The sequence below is a fragment of the Podarcis erhardii genome (genome assembly GCF_964252035.2).
Source record: "Podarcis erhardii genome assembly, chromosome: 2".
NCBI classification, from domain to species: Eukaryota; Metazoa; Chordata; class Lepidosauria; order Squamata; family Lacertidae; genus Podarcis; species Podarcis erhardii.
Window position 1 is genome coordinate 79548248 of NC_138498.1, and position 21691 is coordinate 79569938.

Here is a 21691-nt window from a genome sequence, read left to right on the forward strand (position 1 = left end):
CTTTCCTCCTCTTTCTCAGGCCCAAATTATACGTTACATGAAAACATGTTTACATTTGCTACAAGGTGCTACAAGACTCTTTTTGTTGTTTTTGCTGCAACACTAACACAGTTGTCCTTCTGGAAATTGAGACACGTTTAGGAGTGGTTTAGCCCTTACTGGGTCTGTCCCCCCAAAAACGAGATATTTCCCTTGACAATCACCATCAAGGACGCTTTGTTTTGGAGATCCAGCAACTGACTTCATGAATCTTTTCAAAAGCAAAGGTTTGTGCTACTACATGCTCCCTGCTCCTAGTACTGGAATGCAGTCACCTATTTATTTATAATCATGATTGCACTATCCTTACACCCACAGAGCAACTAACAAGATACGATTGGAGGGAACATGAAATCACCAATATGGGGCAGGGTGAGGTGGGATGATGCAAAAACTGGGGTTGTGGTAGGGTTGCCAGTTGTGCAACTGCCATTGTGACTTGATCTACTGTAGACATTAGCAGGTGATATAACACTTCTCCTCTTGATTGTGTGAAGTAGGAGGCTGTTGAGAATGTTAGTATATTTGATTTGAGGGAGGGTACTTATTTAACTTACTTACAAAAGTCTATACCTGTGCCTCAAAAGTTTACAAAGCGCAAAGAGTCTTTCCTTAAGAATAAGGCTTAGAACTTTAATGATGATGGGATACCTGCCAATTCTAAAATTAGATATGCTAATGATTGCACCTAATTTGCACAGTAAGTGATGGGCAGGGTTTTAAAATTTCATTTAAAGCATAATCCTGTGGTTGTTTACTTGTAAGTCAGTCCCACAGAGCTCAAGGAGGCCAGCACCCAGGTTCAGTGGCTATAGGATTGTATGCAGCCTTAAACCTTTAAAATAGGGTCACGTCACTTACTTCTTTTTGTCCCTTCTTGTATGGTTTTAACAACAGCCTAAGACAGAGGCTGTGCACACATTACAAGCTTACAATGCAGCTTGGTTGTTTTTTATCTAAAATTTTTATCAAAGCTAGTTTGGGGGAAATGCATGAAAACACAGTATTTCATAAGAAACAACAGGACAGATAAAAGACAGATATAGATTGTGGTAAAGTCATGTATATACTGCTTCACAAGCCACTGGTGGGACACGCATTGGATGCAGAGTAAACGGGAGTGCGTAAACAGCCACAGACGTCCAACTAGTGAAGCTTTTCCCATCACTTTGTCCTCATGCCAGACCACACACATTTGGTATGCAAGCAAAATTGTCTCTCGCTCTTTTTAAAAAATTATTTGTGCTTTGTTATACTGTTGGGCAGTGTTGTTGTTGTTTTTAAAGTGTTTATTGCAAGCCACCTGGACAATACAAAATGTTAAAAAACCTGGAATATAGGTTAGCCATAATGCTTTCTTTGCACTGCAGTACTAATTAACTGCAAAGGAGACAATCTGCCATGTAAGGAGGAGACAAGACAGAGAGACAGACCTGCACGTACCACAGCTCAGAAAAACCACACTCACATTCCATAAAACCTGTAGTGGCTGCAAATGCCTTGCCACTACAAGTACAGTACTCTAGATCCACCTCTAAATGTACCATTCCTCTTAAATGTACCAACCTTGTAGCTCTTTTTTTCCAATGCAACTTGAGTTTATTATGCTGACTCAAGCGAGAAAAGGCTAAACTGTGTTTTGCTTTCCCTAGATGCAGTAGCAACTAAACATCTGCTGCCTCAGTTGAATCTAAAAAAAATGTTTCTGTCATTTCAAAACCAAAGCTCTGCGCAGAACACGTTTACAGCTCTCACTGCCCCTCCTGTTTCTTCTCCTGGAATTTGCAACACAGCCCAACTTCCCAGAATGCTGTTCAGCTGGTTTCAGTGCGACTGATCATAATGACCTGATCCAATTATGCTGCATTTCTTTCCTTTTTGAATGCCTTAACTAACCTGTAATTTTTCCTCTCACATGCCCAAAGCTAGATGAAGCTGCCGATACACCCAAAGAATTCCTAACCTACCACTGTGGACTAGATTGGGGAGTTGACATCACCTAAAATGACTACCGGAGGGCTGTAACTAGGCTTCAGATTTAGGTTAAACAAGGCTATTCAGGTCATAAGAGAATACGGACATATAAGGTTGTCTGCCCATTAATGTACTGACACTGTAAATCAGTATATCTCTAACCACTTAAGGTCCTGGAATGTCTGCAAGAAAAGATCTCATCAATTTTAAAATGTAGCTACAGAGGCTTAAGAGGTACTTAATGGATTTTAATGCAGTACTTCAAATAATGACTTATTGGGCTCAATGAACAGTAAACATAAGATGAGAAATTACATACTGGGCAACTTAATGTAAATTAGTTTCCATGCAGAGGCTGAGCCCAATCACAGGTCTGAGCTTAAGTTATCTCCTCCACCAGGACTGGGGAACTTTTTTTTTGGCTCAGCGGGCTGTATCTGTATCTGTTCCCACACCTGAGGGCCAACTTTGACAATCCACCTGTCAGTCACCTCACATCATTTTGACATCAGATGAAGGCTTGAAGTCACCTCTCACCAGCTCATGTGCAGCCAATCCAGTTTCATCTCTATGATGTCAGGTGGGCATGGTTTGAGGAAAACTGCCTCACAAGCCCAAGTGGGACCTGTGCTGGGACAGACTGGGCTCATTAGCCTGCTGATGTCAGTGGACATTCAGTGAATATGGTTAGGATTATAGTCCAAGTACAGGGTAGTCAACTTGGTGCACTCCAGACACTGCTGGACTCCAGCTCCCATCAGCCCCAATCACTGGTTATGCTGGCTGGGGCTGATGGGAGTTGGAGTCTGACAACATCTGGAGATCATCATGTTGGCTAGGCCTGCCCTAGGGTGTGATTCACATGATGAACCTAGATGAACAGTTAATTTACTGACAATTAACCTTCACTGAAATTACTTTTCGTTTATCATCTTGAGACCATCAAAACAAAGATCCATGTAGTCCAGCATTGCATTTTCAACAGAATCCTACTTTACCTTTACCTTTTTTTCTTTTTCTTTTACCTTTCAACAGAATCCAGCAGATGCTTTTGACAAATCCCTTGCATCTGGACCTTAGAGATAAACTATCTCTGAACATAGAGGTTTCATTTAACTATCGTGGATAATACCCATTGATATATTTCTCTTTCATAAATTAGGAAAATCCCCTAAAGCAAGGTTGGGGAACATTTTCCAGCCTGAGGGCCACATTAATTTCTGGGCAACTTTCCAAGGGCCAGTAGTGGGTGGGGCCAAGGGCAAAAGTGGGAGAGGCAATTAATGCAATTTTTACCTTTGTAATTTCTACTCACACCCTTCTAACCTCCATCCAGACAAGCAAGAGGTATTATTGGAGTTCAAGGGTTCATTTTACAGTGTGAATCAGGGCTGTGTTCTCGCCCCAACTCTTTTTAGCACATTCTTTTCCCCGTTGTTCTCTCATGGCTTCAGCTTGACTGAAGATGATGTGTACGTCCATTCAAAGAGTGACAGGGGTCTGTTAAGCCTAGCACGTCTCCATGCCAGGACGAAAGTGTGGCAGTTCCTTATCCATTAGATGTTTTTTGCAGATGACACAGCCTTGACAGTATATTCCAAGGAAGCTCTACAGAGACTCATCAACCATTTTGCCCAAGCTTGCAGGAAGTTCAGCTTTACCACCAGCCTGACGAAGACCAACGTCCTGGGTCAGGACTAACACACCATGCATCAGCATTAGTGGCCACACATTTGTGGTGGTAGACAATTTTGTCTATCTGGACTCCACCATAACTAGCAACCTTTCAATTGACCCTGAACTTGACAAGTGTATTGCTAAGGCAGCTATGGCAATGGCTCGCCTCTCCAAAAGGGTATGGGAGAATGTGATGCTAATGACCAATACCAAGATGAAGGACTATCAGGCTTGTGTGTTGAGCATACTGCTTTATGGAAGTGAGTTGTGGGCAATTTACACCCACCAGGAGTGACATCTCAACGTCTTCCGTATGCACTGCATCAGGCAAACTTTGGGCTTCATACAGCAAGATAGAGACTCAAACAAAGATGTGCTCTTCTGAAATATGCTCTGAGTCCTGTAGTGTTTTCATGCTCTTTATTGCAGCTTGTAAAACAGTGATTGAATGCCCCCCCCCCAAATCTCAGGCTTTTATATACCGTACATTATTTACACAATGAGTCCCATCTGATTGGCTGATTCTGCTTCCCTCCTGGAGCCTGATTGGTCTTTTCCTGCAAGCCAATCAGTTGTTGCATTCTAGGATCCTACTTGCCTATTGTTCTAGGATCCAAGCTTAGTACATAACATCTTCCAAGTCCACATTCCCAATATGTCCACACTCCTGTCTGTGACATCTACACTGGCTTCATCATGTCCACAGAATGGAAGATGGCAGGATGCCCAAGGATGTGCTTTATGGGGAGCTGGCTTCAGGCACCAGGCCCACCGGAAGACCTACTCTGTGTTTTAAAGATTTCTGTGAAGGCTTGCAACATTAACCCCACCATGTGGGAATCCCTTGCAAACAACCGCAGTGCCTGGAGACAGACAGTCAAGTCATGTGTCCACAGGAGTGACCAGAAGAGAAATGACCGTTGGGAGGAGCAGAGAGAGAGAAGAAACACCATGGTGCATCTGTAACAGCAAAACTGGATGCCTTCGTCTGCCATGCCTGCCATAAAATCTGTTTCTCCTGTATTGGTCTCTACTGCCACAGCAGGAGCTGTAACTCTCCAATAGTTTGCCTTTACCACTGAAGGCACAAAGGTTTATTCTAGTCAGACAATAACAATTGGGGTACAAATCAGGGCCATTGAGGAGTATGGCCTAGGAAGGTGGGTAGTGGCTTGGGGATTGTTCCAAAGGCCAGATAGAGAAACCTGGTGAAGTGCATTCAGCTCCCAGTCTTGAGATTCCCATTCCTGCATCAAAGTGATATGACACATCATAGTCTGTACAGGAATACTGCGTTAGATACAGACCCTGTTCCAACCAGCTGTAACTTGTGAAGTGGTTCTTCATTTAGGCTACCAAAGACTGCACATGTGCCTGGCTACAGTATAAACAGTGGAATGAATTGCCTATGATATGAGAGGTGCCCAGGGTGTTTCATACTAGCACAGACCTACTTACATTGGTATGCTGGCAATGCAATCAAGGTATGAAATGAATCTAACTCCACCACCCTGTTAACATGCCTGTGTCAATCCCATGCACAAGCTCTCTGCACTCAGGTGAGAAATCGATACCCTCGCTCCCATACTAACACAAACCATAATGATGGAGGAATAAACTAGAGTACTGATTTCAGGATTACGATTCCCAGGCTATATAAAGCAATAACAATAACGAACATGGTGGTTTCTCGAGGAGGAGCCTTCTGCAATGAGAACTGAACATGTAAAGGCTGCTTTACATGGAGGTCCACACTAAATGTGATGGTGGCAGATCCATGTGTTATCCATACACATGTTATTGCCACCTATGGCTTATTTATCACTCTGAGAAAGGCTCCCCCAAGGAGATTTCAGATCTGATGCTAGACTAGTTGGGAGAAAATCACTCTGAGGACAGATGGCTGCAAAGATTCCAGAGTTTTCACCAGACTTTTTAATCTCTAAATCAGGCCTCCATTATGAACTGCCTGCATTATGGGGAGGGCCATAGCTTAGTGGTAGAGCACACACTTTGCACGGAAAAGATCTCTGCTGATGAAAATAATGAACTCTGCACATAGTCAGACAAACTTCATAAATGCCAGGGTTAATCACATAAGTTCAAATTCAATTCTGTTGATAAAAGACAATTGGTTTGCATCCAGTGATCTCAAGTGACACTGGTGACCTATAATGTTTGACATAGTAATTTGTAACAACAAAGCTATGAAAAGCTGAAGAAAGCTTTCCCCTCCTTCATCATGTACATTCCTGTAAGTGTAAATGTTATGCTCTAATTATTAGGGATGCATGAAATGTAAAAGCCAATCTAATTATCCTGCATGAAAAAGATTCCTCCTCCAGAGGAACAACTCAGCAGTTGAGCCTCTCAGAAGAAGTTGATAGAAGCCCTGGTTTAGGGGAGCAGGACAGTGACAAAAGAAATGGCTCAAATAAATAGCACACCCAAATCCTGGTGGCTATGAAGCATAAGTGTCACACTGGGGGGAAATGTGCATTCCACCAATATTTAAATATGACTGATTTCCCTCCATCCCCCAAAAGACTAAAACCTAATACATTGCACAATGGTCACATAATGTGTTACACAAACATAGCTACATAGTCGTTTTCAGACTTGTTTAATTCAGAGCTAATTATCCACAGCAATAACCCCTGGCATGTAGTGTTGATAGATTCTAGACAAAATTTACCTTTTGCTTTTCACAACCCCAGAAAAGAAAATCCAAAACTATACAAATCTGGGAATGTTTATGAAAACAACTGCTCTACTGAGACTTACCAACGGTAGTCTTGAGAGCCTATTTTCTCTTGATGGAGAAATAGTAGGAACAGCTTCTTAAGACGGCATCTCACTTGCTTTGAAATCTAACAAACTAGCTCAAGAGAATAGGCAGATTTGAAAACAAGGTGCAGCTGATGTTGACTCGAAGCAGGAGGATGGGAGGAAGGGCCCAAGACTGACAGCTCAATTTGCCTTTCCCAGCTCCCCATGCAGATTAGTTGGAGACACTCAAGCAGATCACATGGCTGGTACAAACTAAAAAGGCAGTAAAGCCACAGCATCAATTTAAATACCATCCAAGGTATTCAGATTTTCTCTCTGGAGCTGCTGCATGTCTTTCACAATCCCTCCTGCAATTCTTTCCTCCTCCCTACTTGCCCCCCTCAATTTTAAAAGCTGGCTTTCTTTTCACTTTGTGCTTTTCCCACTCTTTTATTTTTAGATTGTCAATTTAATACAGTGGCTTGCAGAGGCTGCATGACACCAGCAAATGTAACTGGATCCCGAGTCCCCGAGTGCCAGGAATTGTGGCCTCGACAGCATGCTGCTGCTGAGGGCACCAACTTGAAAGCACTGGGAAAAACAAAAGCATTGACAACCTCCATTTTACATCTAGGCCTAGAAAGAAAGAGATCAGGATCAGTAGAGAGAAAATATCTCTAGATGAAAGAGAGGATTTGCTGGTGGAAGAGAGAAAAAGAGTTCCAGTAGGAGACCAATCCATGTATGCTGAGTATTGGAACTTGCACACACATTTATTTGTTGCTATAATTTTAATGTGGTTACTTTTCTTTACTTCTCTTTTAAATCTTGGAATTTTGATATGGTATTTCATTGATTTTATGTAAACCACCTTGGAATGTATACACCTTAAAAGGCAAGCTAGAAATGGGTTTATTTTACCAGACCAGCAGGAATGAAGTTGCAGACAAAGGATGCTGCAAGTCTCCTAATCATGGCATCTTTAGAAGATGGGGGTGACACAGAGGCTGTGAGGTTGCCGGAGCTTCACATTCATCAACTGCCCGAAAGGACAATGGAAGAAAGCAGTTTGGAGGATACATAGCAGGGTGGGGAGTCTATTTAACCCCGAGGGTCACATTTCCTTCTGGACAACCTTCCAAGGGCCACATGCAAATTTTATAACTGGAAATTTTACCTTGGTTCAGTAGGCTAGCTTCTAGGAATAGTCACATGCCCCTTTCTGTTCTCCATCCAGGTAAGCTCAGAGTTCAAGGGCACTTTCCAGCTAGTCAAAAACATCCAGAGTGCAAAGCAGGGGCAAGGATGGGTGTGGCCTGGAAAGAGTGGGTGTGGCCTACAGTTCTGAGGTCCAGACAGGCCTGGAAGAGGGCTGCATTTGGCCCCCGGAACCTGCGGTTCCTCATCCCTGGCAAGGCAGTTAAAAGCAATTCAAAGTTGCTTTTTCCATCATCACTAGTTCAGGGCAGCAATGATCAGATGAACAGAGAGATACCAGGATGTAGGACTTGCAGCAGACCAGAGCAAGTCTGGGTGCATCCATGTGGCATGCTGAGGTCAATTATGCAGATATAAGGCAACGTTGCTACCCAATCTGGCACAGAAAGAACTCCAAAATCAAACCAGAATACCTTGAAAAGCATTTTAACATTCATCTGGTAGCAGAACAAAACAGGTGTATATACATTTTAATAAGGATGGTGCCAGCTAGTAATTCATCTTAGACACAGTTCTCCTGGATGGGTATAGTGGGCAGTAGCTCACTGTTGCAGTTTCTCCTACCTGAGGAAATGTAGCTGATGCAAACATAGCTGGAGATGTGTCTTTCCACCTTATCAATGGCCATGAATGAAAGAAGTCTGCCAGGTAGTGGCAAATTTAGGGGCAAGGTCAAATTCTGTTCACCCAGCAACACTCATCAGGAGCTCATGGTAGAAAGAGTTCCACCAAATCTTAAAGCACCACTGACAGGAAAGGCTGTGGTCTTTGATTTCCTATGGATTCTGTGATCTTTGGATTCCTCCGGTCCTACTCCATCATTTCCTTTTCTTGTGGTGACCTATGCTCTTGGCAAACAGGTCATCTGAACTACTCACCAAAAGCAAAACCGGGCATTTTGCTCACCACCACAAACCTTCCAGATGTGAACAGGCCAAGCACACCAGTGGGTGACCCAACCTTGTGTATTCTGCTTGTGGTGAGTGATTCAGATGACCACAAGCAGAAGAAAAGATGAAGCAGATGGTGTGAATTGGCCCTAATTCTTTGGGAGTTAAGCAAACCCTTCTTTAAATGTTTTGGCTGACATTATCTCTTTTCCGCCGAGTGCAATCCCATTTAGAAGCCAAAGAAGAAAAACAGAAAGGCTGCTTGAGCTTCTGCTGTTATAGGTCATCCTGAGCCAGAGACCTATGCACAGAGCTCCCTCATCCAAAATACCTCCTCATTAATTTCAACAAAAGGAGCCATGCAGAGGGATTAGTCCACATGGATTTCTGGATCAAAATGATAAAGGCTGTATACACACAGAAGACAGAATCAGGATGACCGTAACAGATTGGAGAACTGGGCCCAAACTAACAAAATGAATTTCAATATGGACAAATGGTTCTACGCTTGGGCAAGGAAGAACCAGCTGCACAAATTTAAGAGGGGGAACACATGGCTTGCCAAGTAGTACATGTGAAAAGGATCTAGGGATCTTAGTAGTGTGATGCAACAGCAAAAAAAAAAAAAAGCTAATGCTACTCTAGGCTGTATCAACAGAACTATAGTGTCCAGATCATGAGAAGTAATAGTACTGCTCTAGTCTGCCTTGGTCAGACCACACTTGGAATACTGTGCCCAGTTCTGGGTGCCACAATTTAAGAAGGATATTGACATGCTGGAATGTGCTCAGAGGAGGGCAACCAAGGTGATCAAGGGTCTGGAAAATAAGCCTTATGAGAAACAGTTGAGGGAGTTGGGTTTGTTTAGCCTCAAAAAGAGGAGACTGAGAGGAGATATGATAGCCATATTCTAATATCTAAAGGGCTTTCATATGGAGGATAGAATAAGCTTGTTTTCTCCTGCTCTGGAGGCTAGGGCCCAAACCAAGGCATACAAGTTACAAGAAAGGAGATTCCAACTAAACATCAGGAATAATGGGACAGAGATTGGATGGCCATCTGTCATGTATGCTTTAGTTGAGATTCCTACATTGCAGGGGGGTGGACCAGATGACCCTTGGGATCCCTTCCAACTATAATGCTATGATTCTATGATCAAGGGAGACCATGCACTTGTTTTTTCTATGTAGTCCATACACAATCTAAATCTATTGCATATTTTTTGCACTTCTTGAGAAACTGGTTTCATTCTGAAAATAGAAGCTCATCGCAGATTGATTCTGCGTTACCCTTAATTGTGATTCCTGTATTCCAAGGGGCTGGATTAGATGACCCTTGGTGTCCCTTCCAACTCAATGATTCTATGTGTGTGTCCATCTGAAAACAGATGTAGGTAGTCCCAGAAATGGGGGGCAGGGAGGAGTCCACACCTGCCCAGTGACTTTGTGGGTGGCCGTAGACCAAGACTACAATCACTGCTTCCTTCTTAATTCACTTGTGACATGTGCCAGGAGGCAAAAGGCATGGATAACCTCATCAAGGGAAAGGTTTTCAAATGTGTTATCAAGTAACTACACTCACCCTTGTGGATGAATCTAGATTGAAAGCAGCATGCTGAGGACAAGCACAAATGATTCCAGACTGAGAAAAACTACATTTTTCGCTACAAATGGGTTAGTATGTACGCAGCCAAAATATGACTTCTAAAATGAACGATTCATTACACCTCTGCTCATAAATATCACAGTGTGGTAAATTGATGAGTGAAGCGGACACCCACAAAGCCTGTAAACACTGGATATGTAAATATTTATAATTATAGTGAATCTTGCTCACTGGTATAAACACCAGCTCTGCTGCTATATGGCAAAGTACAAGTGTGTTTTCTTTAAGGCCCCCATTTCTATGGGCTGTGTTATCTCTTCCAATAAACAGTGCCTTGCAACTAATCTCTGTGAAAGATTGTTTCCCACACTGTCAACTCTCCTACATTTGTAAACAGATGCAAAGTTTTTCCCATAATGACTGTGCTCCTCTGTGGGCAGTGCTAAAAGTAAGAAATGGGAATTAGATGCTTTTAGGTAAAAGTGAAATCATTATTAGGATGACAAGAGTGTTGGCTGGATAGCCTCAGTGAAAACGCATAGGAAGCGTGACCCAGGTTATACCTTTGATTAGGCTGGCTGTGTTGGTAGACGAGGACAGGGCAGGGCAAGCTTTCACGTTGGAGAGATCTCTCCTATTTTAAAAGCTGTCATCTGAGATCCTTTATCCCTTCTCCGTTTAACGGCTAGACTCGCAGGCTCCGATCTAGATATAGTTTCACATAAATGCAGTCTGAGACAGTGGTTAAGAATGCATATTCTTATTTATTTATAATATTTGTATTCTGCCTTTTCAGGTTCAAGACAGTTTACATAAAAACACAGTAACATTTAGAGCTATCTTTAAAACAAGAAGCAATTAGAACAAAATAATCCAGTTTAGTAACTGAAACATAGTAATGCAGAAAACCCCCACTACCAGTCTACAAAAGCCACCAAGAATAACTACAGCCCCTTTAAAAGGTCACAAAGGGCATCTGCACTATACATTGAAACAAGTATCATACCACTTTAAACAGACATGGCTTGCCTCTAAAAACCCTGAGAACTTATTATTCTGGTTCAGACAGCTTTTTCCAGCAACCAGAGCCTCATGAGGTATATTATGAGCAAGAACTCCTAGGTAAGTTTGAGCATCTCTGTCTGCCTAAATCAGAATGGCTGTCAAGCCACAGCCAACTGGCCTGTTGCATTTTTCTTGCAGTGTAATCCAATCCAATGCATGCTTACACAGAAGTCTGTTCCACAGAGCTTAGTCATGCAGGGGTCAGCAAACTTTTTCAGCAGGGGACCGGTCCACTGTCCCTCAGACCTTGTGGTGGGGCAGACTATATTTTTTGGGGGAAATGAATGAATTCCTATGCCCCACAAATAACCCAGAGATGCATTTTAAATAAAAGGACACATTCTGCTCATGTAAAAACAGGCTGATTCCCAGACTGTCCGTGGGCTGGATTTAGAAGGCGATTGGGCCAGATCCGGCCCCCAGGCCTTAGTTTGCCTACCCATGGCTTAGTGGGTCTGTACTACATGCGAAGGACTACAGCATAGGTCTTATTTTGGACCATGGGCATGTAATTCAGTGTAGCCACTGTGAGCCGTAGGCTTAGAAGCCTTTGGTTCAAATTTTGCTCAATAGCCTTAAGCAAGCCACACTTTCTCAGTCTGACCTGTCAATTTGTGTTCTATAGAGATAATAGAACATCCTTCAGCAGACTATAAGCAGCAAGTAAGGCATAGGTGCAGATGAGTGTCAAAGAGTAGGGAGACTCAGGGCATCTGCTTTTCTCAACCCCAGGGCTGCCAAAAGAACAAGCACAGAAGCAGCTTTGCTCACATTCCTGGTACTGGGACAATTATGTGCAATCCTGCTTTTAGCTGTGCCTGCAAAAGTGCACAGTGAAAGCAGCAATACCTCTTGCTGTTCTGGCTTCTGGGATAGCTGTGCAGCCTGCATTCGCTCCATAAGACGCACACAAATTTTCCATTACTTTTTAGGAGGGAAAAAGTGAGTCTTTTAGAGCAAAAAATACGGTACTTAATGCAATTACTGTACATTGAGGAAGCGTTGCAGAAAAATAAAGCGGAATGATGTGTGGACAGCGGTATAAATTCACAACTAAGGCATCATTATTGTGTCAATGACAAGTTGCAGAATACACACATACCTGAACAACAAAAGTGTGTCAGACCCTCAAGTGTGTTTGCATGTCCTGATTAGATCTGCTGTTGGTCCCCATCAGAAACAAAGCCTAATTAAACCTATCCATGTAGGGCAGATCTACATCGGACATCTAAATCACTCCATGACTTCCCCCAAAGAATTCTGGGAACTATAGTTTCTTCCCAGATCTATAATTCCTAGCACCCTTAGCAAACTATAGTTCCCAAGACTCTTTGGGGGAAGTCATGTGTGTGGAATGTACCTGAAACATATGGTGTGGATCTGTTGCTTGCATTTTATTTTACTTTGATTTTGATTTGATTCGATTCTGTGAACTGCCCTGAGAACTGCGGGTATAGGGCGGTATATAAATCCAATAAATAAATAAATAATAACAATAAATTCACCCATCTCTGTCTCACTCTAAATGTAAATTGCAGGATTCTTGGGGAGTGAACCTTTCCTTTGCTTACGTTACTTATAAAGTGCCATGTATTCAGGTGGCACTTAATCCATTATAATAACAGGTTCCCTCACTAATCAAACCCAACAGATGAGTCAAAAAGGTACTTCTTAAATGTTTTGACAGAATTTATTTCTATATTATTGCTTCTATATGGCTATTTATGCCAATAGTGGTCCCAAATAATTTTCTAGCCCAATTAAACAATACCAGTACTACAATACATTTTTTTAAAATGTGCTTTTTAAGAATTAAGCACACTTTTAAAAACAGCTTAAATAAAACAGGGGCTGACAACAACACTAAGAACAGAGCTAATTTAACCAGCACCTCCAGTGACCTGGGAGAACAAGAATGTCTTAATTTGGTGAAGGAAGGCCGTCAAGGATGGGGTCATCATTGCCTCCAGGGGAAAGGAGTTGAAGTCTGAGTACAATTACCAAGAATTTAGTGGACATTACTGTTCCTGAAGTAAGTACTGTATGGCTTAAGTTGTTTAACATTTGATAGGTCAAAACAAGGACCATGAGTCATGCCCAGAAAACCAGTGCAAATGCTGGAGCATTGCTAGTATGACGTGTTCTTGGTAGCCCATCCTCATCAGGAGGCAGGTTGCTCCATTCTGTCCTCAGTGAAGCTTCTGAGCAACTTGTGTAGAGGCCATTACACTTGTCTGTTTTGAGGTTATAAAAGCATGAATCATTTTGCCAGGTCTGTAATGTCAAAAGAGGCCACAACCTTCTTGCCAGATGAAGTTGATGAAAGATGCTTCTAGACACCTACGTATCATCATTAAAATATGGGCCTGTGTTACTCCTGAAAGTGGATTTACTAGCTGTTTGCCTTTGGCTCAGCTGCTCTGACGTCATAAAGGGCCCTGCAAGCCTGGAGCCATGCAGTTGCTCACATAGGGTTGATGTGGGAAAACTCAGGTCCATGAGCAATTTATGTAAAATTAGAATTATTGCTGACATACTATAAGCTTTCCATTGTGGGTGTGTACATTAGTTGTGTTGTTCTGAGCCTTTTGAGGAATACCAAAACAGCACTTTTTGCCTAAGATGAGATGGTTTCTCCTTGGGAAATCTATCATCACAAGCACCGTTGATAATCTGGTGGGACATTTACTGCAGCTTTGTCACATGCTGACAGGTTTTTGTTTAAATGCCATAGGTACACTTTGTACTTCCTTATATGAAATTACACAACTGAAAGAAAATGAACAGCTTCTGCTAAACAATTCCAACTGGTTTGGTGATCAGCAAGAGTATGATAAGAGCTGTTTACTACAATAATACCAGGGGTCTACATGCAGCATTCCCATCTACTGACATTCATCTCTTTCGCTATCTTTTCCTGACACTGTCCTTAATCAGTGCACTTTCCTTGTTATCCTCCACCCTCTTGGCACAGTGCAAATTGTCTTCATCCTTCTGCCTCATTGCACAAAGCTAGCATGAGGTAGTTTGCTCATTTCAAACAAGGGACAAGTAGGGGTTGGAGTACATCCAGGCACAAAACAGAATGTAAGTGGCAGCCCTGTGAACTCAGTGGAACTTATTTCTCAGTGGGCATGTTCTAGGATTGAGCTGTAAGGTCAATAGCACAATATTGTTAAGGGCACAATAAAAGATGCAGTGACTAGGAAAAGAGTAGGAATATAGTGCAGGGATGATATGCTCCTTCCCTCAATGTGGGCAGTATCCCTTGTGCATGGCTTGTGAATCTTTATGTCACCAATATGGACAGATAACCCACTGATATTTTATCTACATGGATGCCATGCAACTTTCGATGTGTTGAGATGCTCTAAATCAGGTGGGGGGGGGACCTGTGGTCCTCCACATGTTAGAATCTAAATCCCCCTATCATTGACCATTAGCATTGCTGGCTGAGGCTGATAGAGTCCCACAACATCTGGGGAGCCCTGCTTCAAGTGAAAATGAAACAAGTCTGCCTTGTTTGTTCTTTCTGGGTTTATTTAAAACGAGCAAGCAGGAGAAATTGAATCTAATCTGATTTACAGATCATGGTACTAAGGGATAAGTGGATGTTTCGCCTTCTAAGTCCAAGTTTAGATTACACCATGAGAATGGTGTAACTGTCTTCCTGAGCTAGAACCAAAGCACTTCAGGATTGCTGTGTGCCTATCAATAGTAGGGCTGTTATTCAGTTAAAGAAACTGTACGTGACTTACAGAGTAATTCATGTATTAAACTGGCATTATATGCATAAAACCAATAATTCTAATGGGAGCATGCTTTCTTTATTTTCAGCCGATTAATCTGTACAGTTATTAAAGTTGTATTGAAGTATTAAGTGAAACATCAACATGCGTGTTTTAAAACCAGGGAAGAGATTTTCACCGCCCCCTCTTTATGTGTATTTAATATGCGTAAAGGACAACAGACCTACTCAGTCAGAATCACACGCACAGCAAAAAGCCCTTGTCGTATGACCTTTCTTGTGGCAGCGCTTGGGACTCCTTGAGTCTTCCCTAGCCAGAACTCTCCATCTCAGCAAGGCAATATTAGGAAGTGAGTGGGGGTCCCACTGTCTGCGTCTGGGTTGAGAATGTATGCCAGCTGGGCACAGGGCAGAGAGCAAATGTGGCAAGTCAGTGGTGGTATTGGATTTCTCTGCCAAGGTGCATGCATGTCACTGCAAGAGGTAAGAGGCCTCTCTTGTCTTAACATGAGTTGAGACACATGCACAATAGCACTAGAAATATTAGGGGTGGGGGGCTATCTCAACATCCCAGTATTGACATTTGGGAGAGGCTGGGGGGGGGGTTGGACCTGAGCCTTAGCAAGAGTGATGATGAACAAGCACTAGCAATGAGAAGGGCAAGGGGGCAGGGAGCTGTCTAGGGGTGCTTTTGTCAACAAGCTCTAGGCTCTTGCTGTCAGCTTGAGATGAAGGGCACATGCAACAGCACCAAGAAGAAATGTGGGGGAGGGAGAAATACATATCCTGTTGCACAATAGGATGTATGTGCAATGGTAATAGTAACACTGCATCAAGTGCAGCCCAGCTGTGCTTACTTCCTGTCAGAATTTTTTACACTCTGGATATCAGAAATACAAGTACAGTAGGAAAATCTGTCGCTAGAGATCCACAAGTTATGCATCTCTCAACCAGATCTAATAAGGAGGCGGACCCTCATGATTTTTTACCTCCATGTTGGTGCAAAGCATTGAATCGCGGCATTTTAACAACACAAAGGTATTTAACTGATGAATTAGTTGGATTAATTTACTAACTGTTGTGGCCCTATTTCATTTTAGATGATTAAGAAAGGGGGAGGGCAGCATGGATAGCCCAATGGCAGGGAGAGTCTGCCCTGATAAATTTCCTAGGACAACTCTTTAGGGCCACATCCATACCATACATTTTATACCACTTAAACAGTTACGACTTCCCCCAGATTTCTGGGAAATGTATCAATCCAAAAAGGTGCTAAAAGCCCCAATTAATGTCAAATGTTTACCAATACCTTCCACCTCTGCAAGAAAAAAAGGAGCTTAGTTTATCTGATGTGCATCTATGGTTTAGTTAAAGATAGGGAAACTACAATTCCAAGTCATTAGCACCAAACTGATATAAGACCTTGAGCAATGACACCAAGCTTACATAATTTATGTTCCCCACTACTTCCTGGTTCCCTCAGTTCCATCCATCAACACATCACTTTTCATCTTTTGCTATTCCTCTCCCTGTGTGCTACATGATACCTCTTCTTCTGTTTGGAAGTGTAATATCTAGGGTCCACATCCTTCCAATTCCAATTCAGTTTCAATTTCTGTTGAAGGTGTTGATTTATTTATTTTTTGCACTATACGGCCATTCATTTGGTGCATAAGGTCCCCCCAGCAGTGATCAATAATTTCAAAATAAGCACATGAAAAGTTTGCATTGAACTTTGAATTGTTAGCTGAATAAGTCTATGAGTGAAAATGACTTTTTTAAAGCTGTTCTGTAGATTAGCTGGCTGATTGGTTTGCTTCCTCATCACTGCTTAGCTTGCCCATGAGATCCTGATTATACCACACATTCATATGTGGGCTAGACAAGGAGCTAATGCAGTGTGTTGTTTGAAGGCTAAAAAGAGCATCTAGATTGTGAATGGTTTTGCTCAACTCCAAAGATTTTAGGTTTCATTCTCTCATTATATATAGCTTAGAAGCATGTGGCTCTCAGATAATGATAGCAACATAAAGCCCATATTAATTATAGTATATTACATCTGAAACTCCAGGGGATTATGAGGACTGTAAATACCTCTTACACTTAAAAAAAACCACCTTCTACTTTTAACAGTCTTAATGATTTTCTGTAAGTGCCTATGGCTACAGTCTTGCTCACAGCTATGGCATGCAAGAACGCTTCATCCACTACAAGCATGTGCTGGCAAAATACTGCTATATGTTTGGTGGGGAGATCTTCCCTAAACCCAAGAAATTAACAAATGACAGAATCTAACTAATATTTGGGATATGAAGGGGAAATGCAAGCTACAGAATTGTGCCCAACAAGGAATCCCTGAGCTGGCTCATGCAAACCAGCTTCGCCAGCCTAGGTAAGTGCAGAGCCGTTAAGAAACACGTGTTGAAACACACCCACTTTTGGCATGCAGCCCCTGGAGAGTTTTCGAAGGGTACATGCAGCCCTTGCAGGGGAAATGATCAGCTACCCTTGCTATATTGCAATCATACGTTTCAGGTGCATATAAGAACCTGCCATGTATCAAGCCAAGCCACTGGGCAATCTAACTTGTCTAGTTTAAACTGACTAGCGGAGTCTCCCCAGAGTTTCAGGAGGAAAGGGCCAGTCCTATCATTAAATAGAGTGAGGGAATCTCCTCAGACGTCAGATACTTTGAGGAAGTTTCTGTGGCCCCTGGCTGTTCCTCCTGAACCTGCCGGCCTTTTGCATCTGGGCCTAAATATGGCAAAATAAAAATAAAAAATAAAAAATAAAAATGCTAAGCATGTATACATGCCTGAGATGTGGATTTGTCTAACTGCTACCAGTGTGATCAAGACTGATGACTTCCCAATGCACTGACATTGTTCTATGCCAGTGGTTCCCAAGTGGTGGTACGCGGACTCCATGGCACCCTTCACATAACAAAATCTATCAAAAATTTCAAAAGTCCATGGCTTGGCTTTTGAAAAGCAGGGCATCCACAGTACTTAGCTAATTGGTAACCACTGCACTATTCAGTTCTTAGTTAAAGGTTTCCTAAAGACATAACCTTATTGTCCCCTGCCTCTCAGCTTTTTGGCAGTATATGCACACCTATGCCAGCAAAGTCTGTTTTTCACCAAAAAGAGTTTTTAAAATGTAAGACTTCCAGAAATGAATGAAGACCATGGTATTTCAGAACTGTATGGAGCATCCCATATTCAGATTCTACATTGGCTTTATTGTACTGCATAATATTTGTTCAATCTTTTCCCCTATCCTCTGAGATCACCCACCCTGGAATGTTATGGTGAAGGTGTGGGGAGAAATAAATACATAAATAGTAATGCTGAATTTGTTCATGGAGAATAATAATAATTTAAAAAATCAGCTCAGGGCCTAATTTTGCCAAGGCCATGATAGCAACTGATGAGCAGTATGATCTCTGCATTATCAACCCACTCCTGCCTTCATAAAATATGCTCATGTGACATCTTCAATCAGGATTCATTACACTAATTATAAGGCAATAAATGTGAACTTGTTATATTTGCTGTGGGTGACTCAAACTATCATTCCTCAAGGCACCATTTTGCTATGAGATAAATTATTTTCCTCAATATTTGACCCTGTAGTTTTTTGACCCTGAGAAAACACACACTTTCCTTCACACTCATTGTGAAGGGAAGTACAGTTGCAGAAGTGGTTACAGAAGTAGTTATTCTCTGAAGAGTGTGGGCCTCCCTTCTCTGGCACCGCAATACAGCACACATTTCCTTTGATTATTATTTTAAGCAGCGAATAAGAGCCCTACTCCTTTACAGCCCTTGGCCTTTCCAGGTAGGGCGAAGAGAGAGGGGCCCCTGGCTGAAACCCTGCAGTCACTGCAGATCAACATGGACAATACTGAGCTAGATGGACCAGTGTTTGTGTTTGTGCTCGGCAGCTTCCTACATTCTTAACATTACCCACCCGCTTCTCTGCAGGCATTGTCAGCCCAAACACAACCATAGCACAAAAAACTGGCCTTTTGGGTCATCAGGAAAGTCCCCAGCTCTAGCTTTTTTCTTTCTTTTTTTTTACCTAAAGGGCACTTGGGAAATCCCTCATTTAAATTTCAAGCGTTTGGCAGGTTTCTCATTCCATTATCCATTGTTCAGCACAGTCTCAATTTATCTGACATGGCATTCCAGGGAGGTTAAGTGGATGTCAGTTTTCTTTAAGGGCACAGTCAGGTATTTTAAAAGACAGGGAATTAATTGAGTCAGTGGAAAAAGCTACATGAGGTGATTTGATGGCCCCTTTCCAGAACAAATATAAATGATTCATCGACGTTACCTTCATATTTTTGGCTATTTTCAGAAGGAATCTAAGTTCTTGACGGCAGGTCTCTCTCTCTCTCTCTCTCTCTCTCTCTTATGTAACTCAGTATCTGCATACAAAGTAAAACAAGTCAAGCTAGTTTGCATACTCGGCTGCTCCTTTGGCCTGCCTGTAACAGGGCCAAGGGTGCACTGCTGACTCAGTAGTGGTGCAGCAGTAGCACTTAAGCTACAATTTACATTTGGTTCCATTTCATATGAACCTCTCTCTTTCTTTCTGGCACCCTGTGCTAATCTGTGTATTTCTCAAACTAGGCAGGCACTGCAGAAGGAGGACTGAAGAACTCTTGGCTTGCAGCAGATTCAAATCTGTCTGTGGGGAAAATAAAATATGTGTCCACCATTTTCTTCTAGAGCTGCAGCACTGGAGAGATTTGAAATGTACCTTTCTTTCCTAATAGCAATTAACAATAATGCACTGAGCTGTGCCTGCAAGGAAATGCATTCTACACCCAACCTATCTCTCATCTCTGATGTCTGGCAAGGGAGCAGCTCATCACCTCAGGGAAAGCCTTCAAAATGTGGTTTGGTTGTATAAAGTAATTTAAACTAGTTACAACCCCCCTTTCCTTTTGAAGTGGTACAGTCCTGTACCATGTCCCTGAGTGATGGAATGAGCTTCTGCTCATTTTGGATGGAGTAAGCCATTTTTAAGAAGCTAGATAGTATGCAGAGTAATCTCTAGATTTAGCAGCAAAACAGGTTGGGGTCTCTAATCTTGCCTCAGCTTCAGCTCAGCGAGCTAATTGTCTAGATTTGAAATTAGGGGAAAGACTTGCTGCAGATAGAACATACTATATGAAGATCAGTTATTACTGTCTGGAGCTTTCCAGATGTTAAAGTTATATTACTTGGGCTATATAACACTCAAAGTTACTTCAGTTTTTCATAGGCATTCACTATATCGCTTTTTGTGTGTTAAATAAAGCAGTAGCCTTGGGAAATAAGAATTGGCGCTGGGCACCAATGTGGCCTTTCCTTGCAATGCCTGCCTGAAAAAAAACAGTGGAATGTAAACTTATTAATTCCAATATGTGCATCTTCTGTTCAAACCTGTTGAGAATATAATGCCTTCCTTCCTTAAAAAAAAAATTAAACCTATTTGGCCACAAGCTAAATTCCCTTCTCCAGAGAGTTTACCATGTATATTTTGACAGAGGAAAAGGTGGAATGGGCAATTTCAAGACAGAGGGCATATTTGCATTCTTCTTTCTGCAGTAAATCATAGCTACATTGGGCACACACCCGACAAAATCAAGCCTTAGTGAAGTCCCACTGATTTTAAAGACAGACACCTAAAGCAATGGTAGTCCCCACAATCCCCTTGCCTTTTACCCATTATACATGGTAAACTCTCTGGAGCAGGGAATCTGATTTTTTCCCTTTTTGATATTCTGTGCCATTTTGATAATGATTGTTATGTGCTGTCTTAATTATCTTAATGCATAAGGATGATAGGTAATTGAATTGTTTTTGCAATCTTTTGGGGGTTCCACAGCCATCAATTTTGCACCCTCTGAAGGGATCATGGGAAGACCTGAAGCATGTGACTCCCCTGCCAATCCTGGGAATTGTACTTTGTTAAGGGCGTTGGGCCTGTGAGAGATAAGCTACACTGCCTGGGATTCTTTGGCAGAAACCATGTGTTTTAAACATTTGGTGCAGATGTGACTGGATTTCTGGAAGCACATTTTCCCCATTACTTCACAGCTTGCAGAAGGATTCTGGGCACAATTCAAGATGAAAATTCAAAAGATTGGTCACAATAAATATTTTGTATTTATCTACCTGTCTGAAAAGATAGGGTGTCAATTTATTTTTCGTCTGCTTTCTCTTCATTTCTTTGCACTGCCTTCTCTTATAAATCACATCTTAGACATGTCACAAAAACTTAGCACTAGCAAAAAGATTTAAGGTCTATTACTACAACATGATGCTGGCTCCCTCTTGTGGCCAAAGCACACTCTCAGCTTTTAACGAAAAACTTGTCCAGAAGTTCATGACCTCTTCCTGGCGGGAGGCGGGGAGAATTCTATGCCAGGAAAAATCCCTCAGGGCAGGCTGTTCTCCAGCACCTTTTACTTTGTGATATATATGGTTCAGTCACTGAAACACTTGTCTGCAAGCACCCTGTGAGGTAGTTTAGGCTAAAAAATAAATGGCATTTGAAAAGCCACTTGGAGACATTAATGGTAGAACAGAAATTTTAAAGGGTAGTCTCCCATGTTCATCCCCACTATTCCCTGTTCCGCAGTGACCCTTAGAATAGCACTCACTGAAGAACACATGTCCAAACCAAAGATAGCCTTATGCTTGATTCATCC

At 42.1% G+C, this 21691-nt stretch overlaps 1 protein-coding gene across 3 annotated transcripts in view; it reads right to left on the reverse strand.

Moving 5' to 3' along the window:
• The window catches only part of RAF1 (Raf-1 proto-oncogene, serine/threonine kinase), a 71621-nt gene extending 64989 nt beyond the window's left edge, over positions 1-6632 (reverse strand). For 2 of the 3 annotated variants that reach the window (XM_081848086.1, XM_081848081.1), the window contains exon 1: positions 6475-6632. The gene's annotated coding sequence lies outside the window, so the exon portion shown is untranslated. The remainder of the gene's footprint in view (positions 1-6474) is intronic. The other variant, XM_081848076.1, reaches the window with a different exon arrangement.
• Positions 6633-21691: the final 15059 nt, after the last annotated feature.